Source organism: Glycine max, chromosome 13 (assembly GCF_000004515.6).
Source record: "Glycine max cultivar Williams 82 chromosome 13, Glycine_max_v4.0, whole genome shotgun sequence".
In the NCBI taxonomy this organism is placed as follows: domain Eukaryota; kingdom Viridiplantae; phylum Streptophyta; class Magnoliopsida; order Fabales; family Fabaceae; genus Glycine; species Glycine max.
In genome coordinates, this window is record NC_038249.2 from 13,475,590 (window position 1) to 13,488,615 (window position 13,026).

At 30.9% G+C, this 13,026-nt stretch overlaps 1 long non-coding RNA gene across 10 annotated transcripts; it reads left to right on the forward strand.

The window, feature by feature from the left end:
- Positions 1-758: 758 nt before the first annotated feature.
- Positions 759-5,746, forward strand: LOC100527216 (NADH dehydrogenase [ubiquinone] iron-sulfur protein 8, mitochondrial). Of its 10 annotated transcripts, none has more exons than XR_005888102.1 (6): positions 810-1,178; positions 1,917-2,092; positions 2,715-2,762; positions 2,881-2,994; positions 5,410-5,535; positions 5,612-5,746. It is a non-coding gene; the product is annotated as an NADH dehydrogenase [ubiquinone] iron-sulfur protein 8, mitochondrial (long non-coding RNA). The 10 variants fall into 10 exon arrangements; XR_005888105.1 differs by lacking the exons at positions 5,410-5,535; positions 5,612-5,746 and adding exons at positions 1,776-1,825; positions 3,933-4,110; XR_003263780.2 differs by lacking the exons at positions 5,410-5,535; positions 5,612-5,746 and adding an exon at positions 1,776-1,825 and having other exon boundaries at positions 759-1,178; positions 2,881-3,201.
- The last annotated feature ends 7,280 nt before the right edge of the window (positions 5,747-13,026 follow it).

The following is a 13,026-nucleotide window of genomic DNA, read 5'->3' on the forward strand; positions in this document are numbered from 1 at the left end:
TAAGTGAAATGAAGTGTGTGTGTGTGTTAATTTACCGATACAGGTAAATATAGATATATAAGAAATGAGTGAGCTTTTGTGACGAAAATAATCTTAGGTTTAAGACTTAAGAAATATGATTTGATGAGTGTAGAAAAATATGTAGAAACTTAATCAAGAAGTAGTTGTGAATATAATTTGATGTGTATGGTTTAAGTACAAATCATTGTAAAGTGTAGCATTAAGGTGTACTTTAGAAAGTACCACTACTTGAAAAATATGTTTCTACATCGATTTTATGGCACATTAAAAGACAATTATAGAGCCAACAATGTGAAAAGTCAAAATTTTTTACGACGATTCTTAAAAAATCATCTTAAAAAAAGTTGTACATTCTAAGACGGTTTTCAAGAAAATAATCGTCTTAGAATGACTACATTCTAAAATGGTTTGTCAAATAATTGTGTTACAATATAATTTTTTTATAAAAAAATTAAAATAAGTATAAGATTCTAAGACGGTTTTTTAGAGAACCGTCTTAAAATGTTTTTCAAACAAAAAATGAAATAATTTTAAAATTCAAAAACGATTTTCTAAGATAGTTATTCTGAGAACCGTCTTAGAATATTTTTTTTGTATAAAAAAATTAAAAATCCATACAGCTTATTCAATTCCTCTTTTCATTTCACTATGCACAAACGATTATCTGAGACTGTCTTAGAAAATGACACGGTGATAAACTTGTAATTAAAATACCTGAAAATTGTTTTTTACAACTCACATTAATATACATTAGTGGTAATTTTATAATTATTGACAAAACAACAACCACAATTTTAAGAGAAAACCGCCTTCGTTCCCCTTTGGGCGGACAGGTTAGGACCTTTGATATTCTTTGTTTCTCGGGAAAATTGATCTCACCCTAGTAGGAGCCAATAAAAATTCCGAACACGTGAACTCTTTTTCTTAGTAGAAATGCAATTTCTCTCTCTCGACGAGGGGGATAAAGAGAGTGACAATATCGAACAGTGAGGGAAAGGGATCGGCAAAAATGACGGTAGTGGCGGTTGGCTCTGATTGCCAGATATCGACTCCGACGGTGTTTCCGGTGGTGCTGGTGCTCGGGATTGTGCTGCCATTTCTGTTCGTGAGGATCACGATCTTGATTCTGGAATCTGTTGCGGCGTGTTCCTCATTGGGTAATCTATTCCTCCAACTTTTCACTTTCCTAACTTATCTTTCTTATTTTGTGTTCATTTTCTTCTTTTCCTTTCACTTTCACAACAATCTCACACTCTCATCACACTCCATTTACTTAATTTTTTTCAGTTTAGTAAACGCGAAACTTTGCTTTTTCAAGTTTACTTGAACATTCGTGATTGAATGATGCGACTTTACTGTTTTTAATTCTTTTTAGTTTTTGCTCTTAAAAGAAAAAGAATAAGCTGAGAAGAGAGAGCGAATATCATTTATGAAACGTGATGTTTGATTATTAAGTTTATCAGCTTAATGGAGAATTTGAGGTTATATTCCCTCAGTTTGAATAATAAGATTATAAGAGCAAATTAACAAAAGTTGTAAACATCGTTTGTTTGGCAGATACGTGCTAAATAAGCTTTCAAGTGATTGGTTATTCCACACACAGTATATTCTTTACTCTCCCTTTTTTTGTTTATTTATCCTTTGCAAAGCATAAACTGTTTTCTCATAATTTTGGCAGTATATACATGTTTAAATGATTTTCTCCCCATGAAATTAATTGGATTTTTTGTGTTTTGCTTTATACTGATTCTCAGGAAGGGTCTTACTTTACCACCAAGTACCACAGTACGTGCTTCACTTACAGGTTGCGACTTACTTTTATGCTAGAACTTGTCCTTTTTGTTTTGAAATAGACAAATATAGTAACTTATGTTTTTTACTTTATTTGCAAGTAGATGTGAAACCTGGTGTGTCCTTGGAGGAAAAACAACTACCCAAAGGAGAAACTTGGTCTGTTCACAAATTTGGTGGAACCTGTGTGGGAACCTCTCAAAGAATAAAAAATGTTGCTGACATAATTCTTAAGGATGATTCGGGGAGAAAATTGGTGGTTGTCTCTGCAATGTCAAAGGTGAAAAATATGATGTATGACCTTATCCACAAGGCTCAATCACGCGATGAGTCTTATATAGCTGCATTGGATTCTGTTTAGGAGAAGCACAATGCAGCTGCACATGACATACTTGATGGACATAATCTTGCTAGTTTCTTGTCTAAATTGCATCATGATATTAGTAACCTTAAGGCAATGCTTCTCTTTGATACTCTGTTCTGTTTTCTCTTGTTCAGTTATATCTATTTCTTTTGTAAATCGTCATTTGAACCTAGTATGTTATCTTCAAGTTGTCCTTGTTTATTATAAGTTGACATTTATGGCTTTCACTTTCTGGTGTTGTTTTCACATTGTAATGGTATTGATGTTGATGTATATTGCATTAGCTATGTCTTGGTTGCTATTTTATAGTATTGATCATTGCTTATGTCTTGGACACTATTGTATGACCATAATAATATTATTATGGTAAGAATATTAAATGCACAGTCCTACTCTACTTTTCTACAACTTCCAAAAAAGGTCTGTCATTTCAAAGGATTGGAGTTCTGATATTTAGTTGGGGAGCCTTTCATGTTCAGTTTGATTTTTGTTTTTTTTCTGTAATGTAACTAATCATTACCAATGCTTTGGATGACAGTGTTGGAGCGTAGCATCAACACACTTTTTCTCACTGAAATGGTTTGAGGTTTAATGCTGACACTGAAACACTTCTTCGAAACAAAAGTTACAACAAGTGTCTTCTAAAACTTGTTGCTGGCCAAGATTGTTGCAACTTCTATTTAAATGCATGATTTTTAATGCAGATTAACTATCCTTTTGAGAAAGGCCCTTTGAGCCCCCGTTTCTATGGTGAACATGCACTCCGATGACATCCAACAGGGGAGGAACGTTGCATTGCTTGCAAACTTTGTGAAGCTGTAAGTCTTTGATTGTTTATCCTATAGTTTTGGTTTAACGATCATTGAGACCATGCATTCTACCCAGCATTGTCTATCCAACAGGGGAGGAATGTTGTATTGTTTATTTACTTTGAATTTTTTTCTTTATTATTGTACACTAGTATTGCTGCAACATTATACCTGTAATGTGGGACAAACATATTAAGCTAGTAGAGAGTAAGGATAGAAGCACATGTACATATTAATTTATAGGAGGCCAAAGCATCTAGTAGTCCCTAAACAATGAAATTACTATTTTTTTTAAAATGAAATATTAACCTAAAAATTTAAGTTTAACATTACGGATAAGGTTAATAGTTTTTTTGTAAGATGATTATTAATTATTAATATGATTAATATGATACGTTTTTTTAAGATGATTTTATTAATTATTTTTTCATCGTTGATTTTTTTGTGTTACTACAAAACCTTTAATATGGTTCTATTATATTGATGCAAAGTTTTAATAGAATTATTTTATTTTTTAACGTGGATAATGAAGTTTCATAAATTAGTGCTTGTGAATTGAGGAACGGTGTTGAACGGTCCAACGATAACAAGAATACAAGATCGAATGCAAGTATTATATATGCACGATGAATGAAAATGAAAAAAAAAATATTAAATTGTAAATAAAAAAAAAGTATCTAAGTCATCGATTAATCATTGTTGCACTTGCTTCAACACTAGGTATGGTATCGATGCTATGTGGTGTTAAAGTACCAGATCCAAAGTTTTGCTTCAACACTAGGAATGATTAAGTGAAAACCTCAGTAAATTTTGTCTTCTATCAGAAGAAAAATTGTTATTCATTTTTCAAAGAGATAAGGACGTTATTCGAATTTCAATTACCTAGTACAGTTTGTATTTTGATATATTCGTTTTTATTGATATACTTTTGCTTTATTTGGTGGCAGAAAATGTATACTTCTATTTTGTAGACACAACTCCTTTTGTTGATAAATACTTCATTGAGAATAAAGGCCATAGCTACGATTGGAGAGGCATACTACCCAGGAAGCGTTACATTTCTAACCTTCTCAAGTTAATTTTATTATGAATTCAAAAATAATAATTAGTATATATAATTTCATAACAAAACATTTAAATGTCAAGAAAGATAAGCCCTCCTATATTTGATATCCTTTCTTATCATATGTAGTTGTAGATAATTCTAGATATATATTTTTCGGTCGAATGGGAACTTATTTCTTCACAAGAAAATGAAAATGGCAAACTATATATTAGATCGTGATTAAAAATAGTTTCATTATTTAATTATCAGTAGAAGTCAAACTTCTTTCTAAAGGCATAAAGACATATGTCTGAAACCAAGCAACAATAAATGCCACGCATGCACATATGCATTTTGCATCTTTGATATCCAAAACTTGAACGAGACATTGTAATACAGGCAGTTTAGCCTATGCGTTAAACTGTGTTTTTTAATTTTTTTTATTAATTAGTTTGATGTTATTAATTTTTAAAATATATGAGAATTTTAAAAAAATGAATTTTTTTTTTACATATGAAACTGTTTTAATAGATTTTTTAATGATGTGATTACTTGATGACAAAAATTAAAATAAAAAAATTAAAACAAAAACCTTTAAAAATAACTAATAAAAAATATACAACAGACGTACTAATAAAAAAAAATTTGATCTGCCAGACGCACTAATAGTATATTAATGAAGATTTTATATAAACTAACATAAATTCAAAGGCACAGTCTGAACCATGTTTCACTCCTCTCTACCAAACATACAACAACGAAATCCATAGTTCTACTAATTATGGATTTTAAATAAACTAATTATGGATTTTGTTGTAGTACTCTTGAATGAAAAATTGTGTCTACTTCTAAACTGAAAGGTCTTTCTAGAAATCTGATTAAAGCAATATATGAATGCATTTTGGAAATGGGATTATTTTTTGGGTTTAGTATATAGGTGATCTTGTTAGATGTTTATTCACTATTACAAAAATCAGATTTAATATCGAGAGATTAATATCGATTTTTGGTAAAATCGATGTTAACATAAACGCGGTGGCATAATTATAAATAATGTGTTTCTGTTAACATCAATTTTCTTAAAATCCGATGTTAACGAAGTGATGTTAACATCGGTTCTTGTAAAACCAATGTTAAGATTAATTTGTTAACATCGGTTTTTCCAAAATCGATGTTAATATCTCTTCGTTAACATCAGGTTTTAAGAAAACCGACGTTAACCTATGTTCGTTAATATCGATTTTCTGAAAACCGATGTTAACGTATGACCAGTTAACATTGGTTTCTTGAAGAAAACCGATGTTAACAAATTAATCTTAACATCGGTTTTGTATGGAAAACCAATGTTGGACTTACATTTTAAATTATATCATACGCAGCCTATTTTGCTCGCGCTCTCTTCTTCTCCGTGTAACCTCCCTTGTTCTGCATCTAAGCTTGTTGTTCTTCATCGCGCTGAAGACCGTGACAGCTTGCTTTTTGTTGTCCATCGCCAACTTACCTAGGTACATTTCGTCTAAACTTCATGTCTTCATTGTAACTTACCCATGTTGTTATATTGAAAACCTAAGTCTGTTTCAGGAACTCGAGGTTAACCCAAGGACCTTTTTCAGTTTCTACTGCAAGGATTAGGGAACTCATGGTGACCTGAGGTATGACGTAAGCTTCATGTCTCCGTGCCATTGTCATTGATCTCACTGCCAGTCTCGTTGCCATTGTCACTGTCGGGTTCGAGGTAAGCTTCATGTCTTCATTGTAACTTCATGCCTCCGCGTACGTGCTCAATTTGAGAAGCAATGTTGCCTTTTTCCAACGCATGAGGGATACATAGACAATATATTTAGAAATGTTGTAGTAGTTTTGTTTATTTCACTGGCTCAATTTTAATTCAAATAAATTTCTTTAGTACCAAATTACTACACTTTATTTCCATATGCTTCAAGCAAACATATACACCAACTTCTTTTATCGAATTAACTTTGGAAACAAATGCTCTCATTTGAAATAATCAACAAAAAATACCTGCGTGTGCAACTGTATATTCTGCCAATATAAGTTGTCATTGTTTGTCTTCATCAAGAACTTAGTATAAATTCCAGTTAATGCTGTTTGATTTACAGTTTTCAGTCATTGATTGATGACTTTGATTTACAATTTTCAGTCATTGATTGATGACTTTGATTTACAGGGTTGCTTCAGGAGCTCGGGTTATAATCCAATCTAAACTATATTGAGACAGAACAAGTAACAACTCTTAAAATATTTTTGTTTTAGAGGTTAGACAGCTACCAAAAACTGCTAGTTTTTATCTTTTGTTTGAATGAAACATGATGATGGTATATATTTATGTAGGTCCTTGATGATGGTATATATTTATGTAGGTCCATGTGATATGTTTATGTAGAATAATTTTTTTTTGCATGTATTGCCTAGGATTATTTGCTATCAAGATGCCAAAAGTTTTGACACTAGTTAATTAATTTCAGTTTTACCTTAACACTTAACTCTTTATTGTACAAATTTTTGTATGAAGAGATATATTCTTTATGTAGGACCATGTGATATATTCTTTCTCTTTATCTATCTTTATCACATTGTGGCCATCTTATTACATACTTCCTAGTCTTCTCATCCTATCTCACTCTTTATTGTAAAAATTTTTGTATGAAGAGATTTTATGAATACAATTTCTCAAAGCAATAATGATAAGAAAGTACTCAAAATTTGATTTCAGTGCAGGTTGAGATTGCCCATGTGTATACTGCTCTTTTAACTCGCCATTAAAAGTGAACAACTTAGGATCAATTTCTGGGCCTGCATTATTAGTTACACCCCCCAGTAAACTAGCACCATAATTAGATCCAAATTCCAAACCCAATGATTGGGTAAAGCCCCAATTAGGCAATTCTCCATTATTGTCTTCAAAAGGAATCTGAATCAACAATTAAAATAACAAAATGAAAATAGTTATATATCATTGCTAAATCTCACAATTTAGTGCATATTAAATTTTTTTATGAGATACCACTACAAGTTAAAACATCAGGGTTACAAATCAAATATAAAATTGACACCAAACTAATGCAAGGCCACTCCATCCATCAAACTACTTAATTCTCATCTCAGTAGATTAAATAAGGATACATTAGGACAAACATAAAGTAAAAAAGAAAGTCTAGCAAAAATTTAAGATAAGCACTACTATGTTCTTTAGCATTTCTACAAGTTTAGAAACAATTCAAAATATTCGGTGCTACACATGTACACTAGTAACAAGAAGTTATGAATAAGCTCCATCCTAATTCATCATTCTATTGTATTGCAACTTAATAAAAATTTAAAATACATGGCTAAATGACTAACTCCTTGGAAAGAAAGTAATTGTATATTCACATGACACTTTTTCCACAAATCCATCTTCTAGAATCTCTTAATATTCTTTTGATATGAAGCAACAGCTCCCACAAATTCTCACATTCCCTAGCTTCCCCTCCTCAAGCAATTCTTTTCAAAGATAAAAGAATAGGTGAACCATACACACCTCATCAAGCATAAAGTCCATTAGCAACAACATAGAATGCACTTAAAACTTTAATCAGCTGCCTAACCTAAACTCTGTTGTTGGTTAGTGTTAGCAAGTAGTAGCTACTGGGATGGTGCCTTTTTAGATATTGAGTTGTTGATCCTCATTTTCTTGGCATTTGCTTTTTGTGTAGCTGGTTCACTAGCTTTGTTCATCAATTTTATTATATTTATATATTTTTTTCTTTTTTCTCATTCTTGCTAAATATTAAATCACATAATGAGTGTTTGTGACATTTTTTTCTAATTTTCCTCTAGCTTTTGTTATTTTTTGCCCCCATGCATAATAAAAAAAAGGAAAAAGAAATTGCATACATGAGGAAAAGAATATAAACAATAGAATAAAATCCCGGGAGAAAAATTTGTCGTCAAGAAATAAGAAGACAAATTTTGGTCAATGTCTGAGGCGTGCGAAAGTGTCACAGAGATACTCTTCAAATGTTAAGAGTTTTGTGCAAGCGAAAGATCTAATATTAGTTGACTTAAAGTTTCATGATTACCATGTCTTGATGCAACAACTCTTGACGGTGGCCATACAAGACTTCTTGCCAAACAAATTCAGGCATGCCATAACTTGCATGTGTTTTTTCTTCAATGTCATATGTAGCAAAGTCATTGATCCTCTAAAGTTAAATGACTTGGAAAATAAGGTTGTCATTATCTTGTGTCAGTTGCAGATGTATTTTCCTTCTTCATTTTTCTACATTATGGTTCACTTAATTGTTCATCTGGGGAAAGAAATTAAATTGTGTGGTTTCGTTTATTTACTATAGATGTACCTGGTTGAGTGATACATGAAGATCTTAAAAGGGTATACAAAGAATCTACACAGTCCTGAAGCACCTATTGTTAAAAGGACATTATAGAAGAAGCTATGAAGTTTTTTTTATAGTACATTGGAAAGGCAAAACCTGTTGGGCTTTCGAGTCTCGACATGATGAGAGAGTGAGAGATAAGGGCTCACGAGGGTTGCATGTTATACATAGTTCGTCATGGAGCCTTAGTGAAGGAAAGTAACCCAAAAATGATCTAGAATAGGGTGTTGAAAGAGCATAACAAGACTTTCATAAATTGGTTTAAAGATACAATCTTTGGTGACAATAATGTTATATTTTAGTACTAATCCAAAACCATTGGAACCAGAGAGAATAAAGACAATTTGTATTCAATGGACAAGATATTTTCTAAGAGTTAAAAATGAAGCACTAACTACTATTTAAGAAAATTTGCAAATGTTAGACTTATGTAAATCCTTGGTTATAAATGATATGTAAATCTTAAGTTACACATGATATTTATGTATTGACATTATTGTATTTATTAGTATTTATTCAATAATAAGTTGAATATAATATTTACTGCCTGGATTGAGTTGGTTTTGGCCTAAATTGGTTTTTTTTTTAATTTACAAGTTTGAGTTCATTTAATAAATAAACAAAATATTAAAAAAAATATTCATACTCCCCAAAATTGATGTTGCAAGTACTATACAATATCAGTTATGCCAAAATCGATGTCGTATAGCACAACATCGGTTTTTTTTCTAAAAAATCGTTGTTGTAAGTACTATACAACATTGGTTTTGGTAGAAGTGATGTTTTATGCTTTTTTTTTATTATTTGCTACTACTATGCTACATCGGTTTTGAGAAGAATCGATGTTGTATAGTATATTTCAACATCGATTTTTATAAATAGTATTAAAAATAACCTACTTTTAACGATGTTTGTTTCAACATCTATTTAAAACTGATGTTGAATGTTCAAAATAACCGATGTTAAAAATATTGTTTCTAGTAGTGTGTAGTGTGTATAGGTTACTTCTTTATTAGTACTTTACCCTTTTTTTTAGAAATGCATTATTGTTCCTTACATTAGAGTATATTATTTTAGTTTAATTGTGCATGGTTTATTAATGCTTGAAGCTTTGCATAACAAATTTAACACCTTGTTAACCATCCTAACTTGCTTAGTTGAGGCCTTAACAAATAAGAGGCAATCACATGCAAAAAAGAGGTGAGAAATAGAGGGCCCAATCCTAGAATTTTTACAAGTTGCCAATCACCTGAATCAACTTTTTCCTGGATCAAAATAGCAAGTTTTTTCGTACACAACAAAAGCAAATAGAGAGACATAGGATCACCCTAACCCATACCTCTGTGAGGAATAAAACTATCAAGCTAGTGTAGAATTATTCCATTTAAGAGCATAAAAGATAGATGAGGTGCAATTTAGAATCAATTGGATAATCCAATTTTTATTCTTCTTTTATCATTTGTAACTTTTTACATTCATTTAAAGAACATATAGAAGCAAAAATAAATTATTGGGGTAGCAATTGAACCCATACAATTCAACATGGATCGATTTCGTAAGTTCTATAAATTGCAAATTATAAAAAGCAGAGAAAGTGGATTTAACTATGAGCAAAGTTGAAGTATCCTCCAACCAAATCCAATGATCATTCCCTTGACTTCCCACTTTCATATTTCAGATAATGCAAGAAGATAAATCATTTCGTGCAACAAACGCCTCCATAGTATTAATTTGTTGGAGATAATATATCATATGGGTCACTAAAAAATATAGCAATTTTACATTAGTCTGTGAAAGTAAGAAAATTCAAAAATATCCTTGAAAGTGTAATCCATTAACCAATTTAGTCCAAAGTTCAAAAGCCAACTTGCATTTAAGTTGAATAGAGTATTCAAGTTGACAGTTCAAATAGAGGCACTTGTCTTCGTTCTCCTATACCTTTTCCAGCACATCCTCAAAGAATTTCTACTGGAAGAGAATTATTCTATCAATCATTAATCTTTCTAGTAAAAATGTGTTCAAAATGCACTCTTGTGCTCTAGTTTATTTGTCAACCATGATTTCCTTAATCTTGGGCTTTATATGATTGAAAACTCAACATCAAAGAGTTGTAGGTTTAAAATTCAAATGTCTGGTTCCAACATATTATTAAACTATTAGAAGTTTTGACTGTGTTACATTGTGCAATATTTCTATAGGTAATTTGTTATGCATAAAATCTTGGCTCTCTCTTCATCATGTCGGAGATGGTCTTTCAATCTTGAGGGCAGAACTTAAAAGTCAAAAGAATCAAGTTAAACATTTGAAAAAAGAAAGTCACGGTGGTCTAGAAGTTTGGAGGAGGTAACTTTAGATTATTACTGTACAGTAATGATTATAAACTCTTATTCTCGTCTACTTGACATGTTTTATCCTTTCATTACATTTTATCCATGTATAATGCAATAACAAGTACAATGACTCTAAATTTTTTTTATTGATAGAGGTGTGTTCTTTTTGAGCATAACATACATGGAAATTTGAGAAAAATATAATATAATTTATAATCTAATGGATCACAAGCAATGTATATGAAATTATTATTATTAGCAATTTTATCCTGATATTAATATAATTATTAGCTCTATTATTATTATTATTATTTCAGAATATATGAAATTGAAATGACATATGACTAGGAATAGAAATCTGAGATTGATTGAAAGCAATGTATATGAAGTTTTTAATTTTTTTTTTTAAAAAAACACATTCTAAGATGGTTCTCTAAAAAATCATCTTAGAATGTTACATTCTAAGACAATTTTTTGGGAAAACCATTTTAGAATCCTCAATATTTTTAATTTTTTTAAAAAAAATCATACATTCTAAGGCAGTTCTCTGAAAAAATCTCTTAGAAAATCTATCATTTTAAGATGGTTTTTACCTAAGAACCATCTTTAAAATGTTTCATTCTAAGATAGTTTTGACCTAAAAATCGTGTTAGAAAGATAGCATTATCTAAGATGATTTTTATGGGTTGGCTACAACAACGGTTAATAACCAATGTCGTAGACAACTTTTAACCGACGTAGAATGACTTTATTCTAGTAGTGTAGGGGATTCGAAAGTTCCTAAGTTATACTAACTATGAAGAGCAGTTTTCCATAATAACATTGTTGGAGAGCAGTTTTATATAATTTCATAATTTAACTCACACTCTTGATTATTAACATTTAAATTTTTGTATTTCTTTAAGATAAAAAAAATCTCATGAAACTTTGTTATAACATACTTAGTTGATGTTATGTATTCCACTACTCACTTGGACAAAACATTATACCTATATTACCTAGTTAACTTATAAATGTGAATCATTTGATTTAATTTCAGGAAAATAACTTTAAGGAATGGAGGTAAGTGGTGACAAAAATTAAGTGTTTCACGAAAGTTGACAATGACTTTAGTTTTATGACCATGTGTTATTGTGTCACATTTGAAACTATCGTTGAAATGAGGTTAATATTGATTCATGTTGCCAATGTAATCTGTAGATTTGGATTAATAAATTACTTTAGAACCAAAAAAGAATGAATAAATCGCTAATAGTTTTGAAGTTAGTTATGATTTCTTTGTGTTTGCTATGTGACTAATATAATATAGAACATATGCATTATTGCCTTCATGTACTTTTTATTTTGTGTATAACCTATTTCAATTTTGATGATTGAATGACCTTTCATGCTTGTAATATAATAGGTGAAAATGAAAAAAAAGTTAAAAAAAGTCACATTCAAAGAAGGTTATCTCGCAAAAACTGTCTTAGAATGTGACACATTCTAAGATGGTTTTAGCGAGATAACCGTCTTTAAATGTAACCCCTTTTAAGATGATTTTGCCACCAAAACCGTTTTAGAATTGACACAAAAATCATCTTTGAATGTAACCCCTTCTAAAACGAGTGATGAATCGTCATCGTATATTCTACAATGTTGCCTACGACGACGGTTAATAAGCGACGTTGAATGTGCAAATTAACTAACTTAGAATAACCTTTCTTTAGTAGTGCGACTTTTCCGATTAGAAATCCTTGTCGAAAATCTTGTTGACCACCTTTAATGGGATCTTCCCTTTTAATCATTTTTTTTTACATTTATAAGATTTAAATCTGAGACCTTACTTAAAGAAATTGAATTCAATACTACTCAGATCAACAATTTGTTAGTATATATTGTTGACTGGATGTCATTTGAGGCCTACATGAATTGTTCAAAATTGTAATGGCAAAAAGATATAACTATAAAGAATGAAGGTGATTTTGGGGGGCTTTACATGTGATATATATCGGCCGGTTGACAGGAGTGTGGACATGTTGGGATCCCTCCTTAATTGGAGAGGTTTTAGAAAATTCTAGAGCTTTCTGGAAAAGTGTAGAATTTTCTAAAACGTCCTGGAGAACTCTAGAGTAGTGTAGAACTCTCTAGAAGCTTGTGGAAGAATGTGGAAACCTCTGGAATATTCTGGAGACGTGTGGAACCTTCTAAAACCTTATGGAAGAGTATGGAAGGAAGTAGAAGAGTGTAGAGATTCCTAGAATATGTGGAGCATTCTAGAGAATTAATC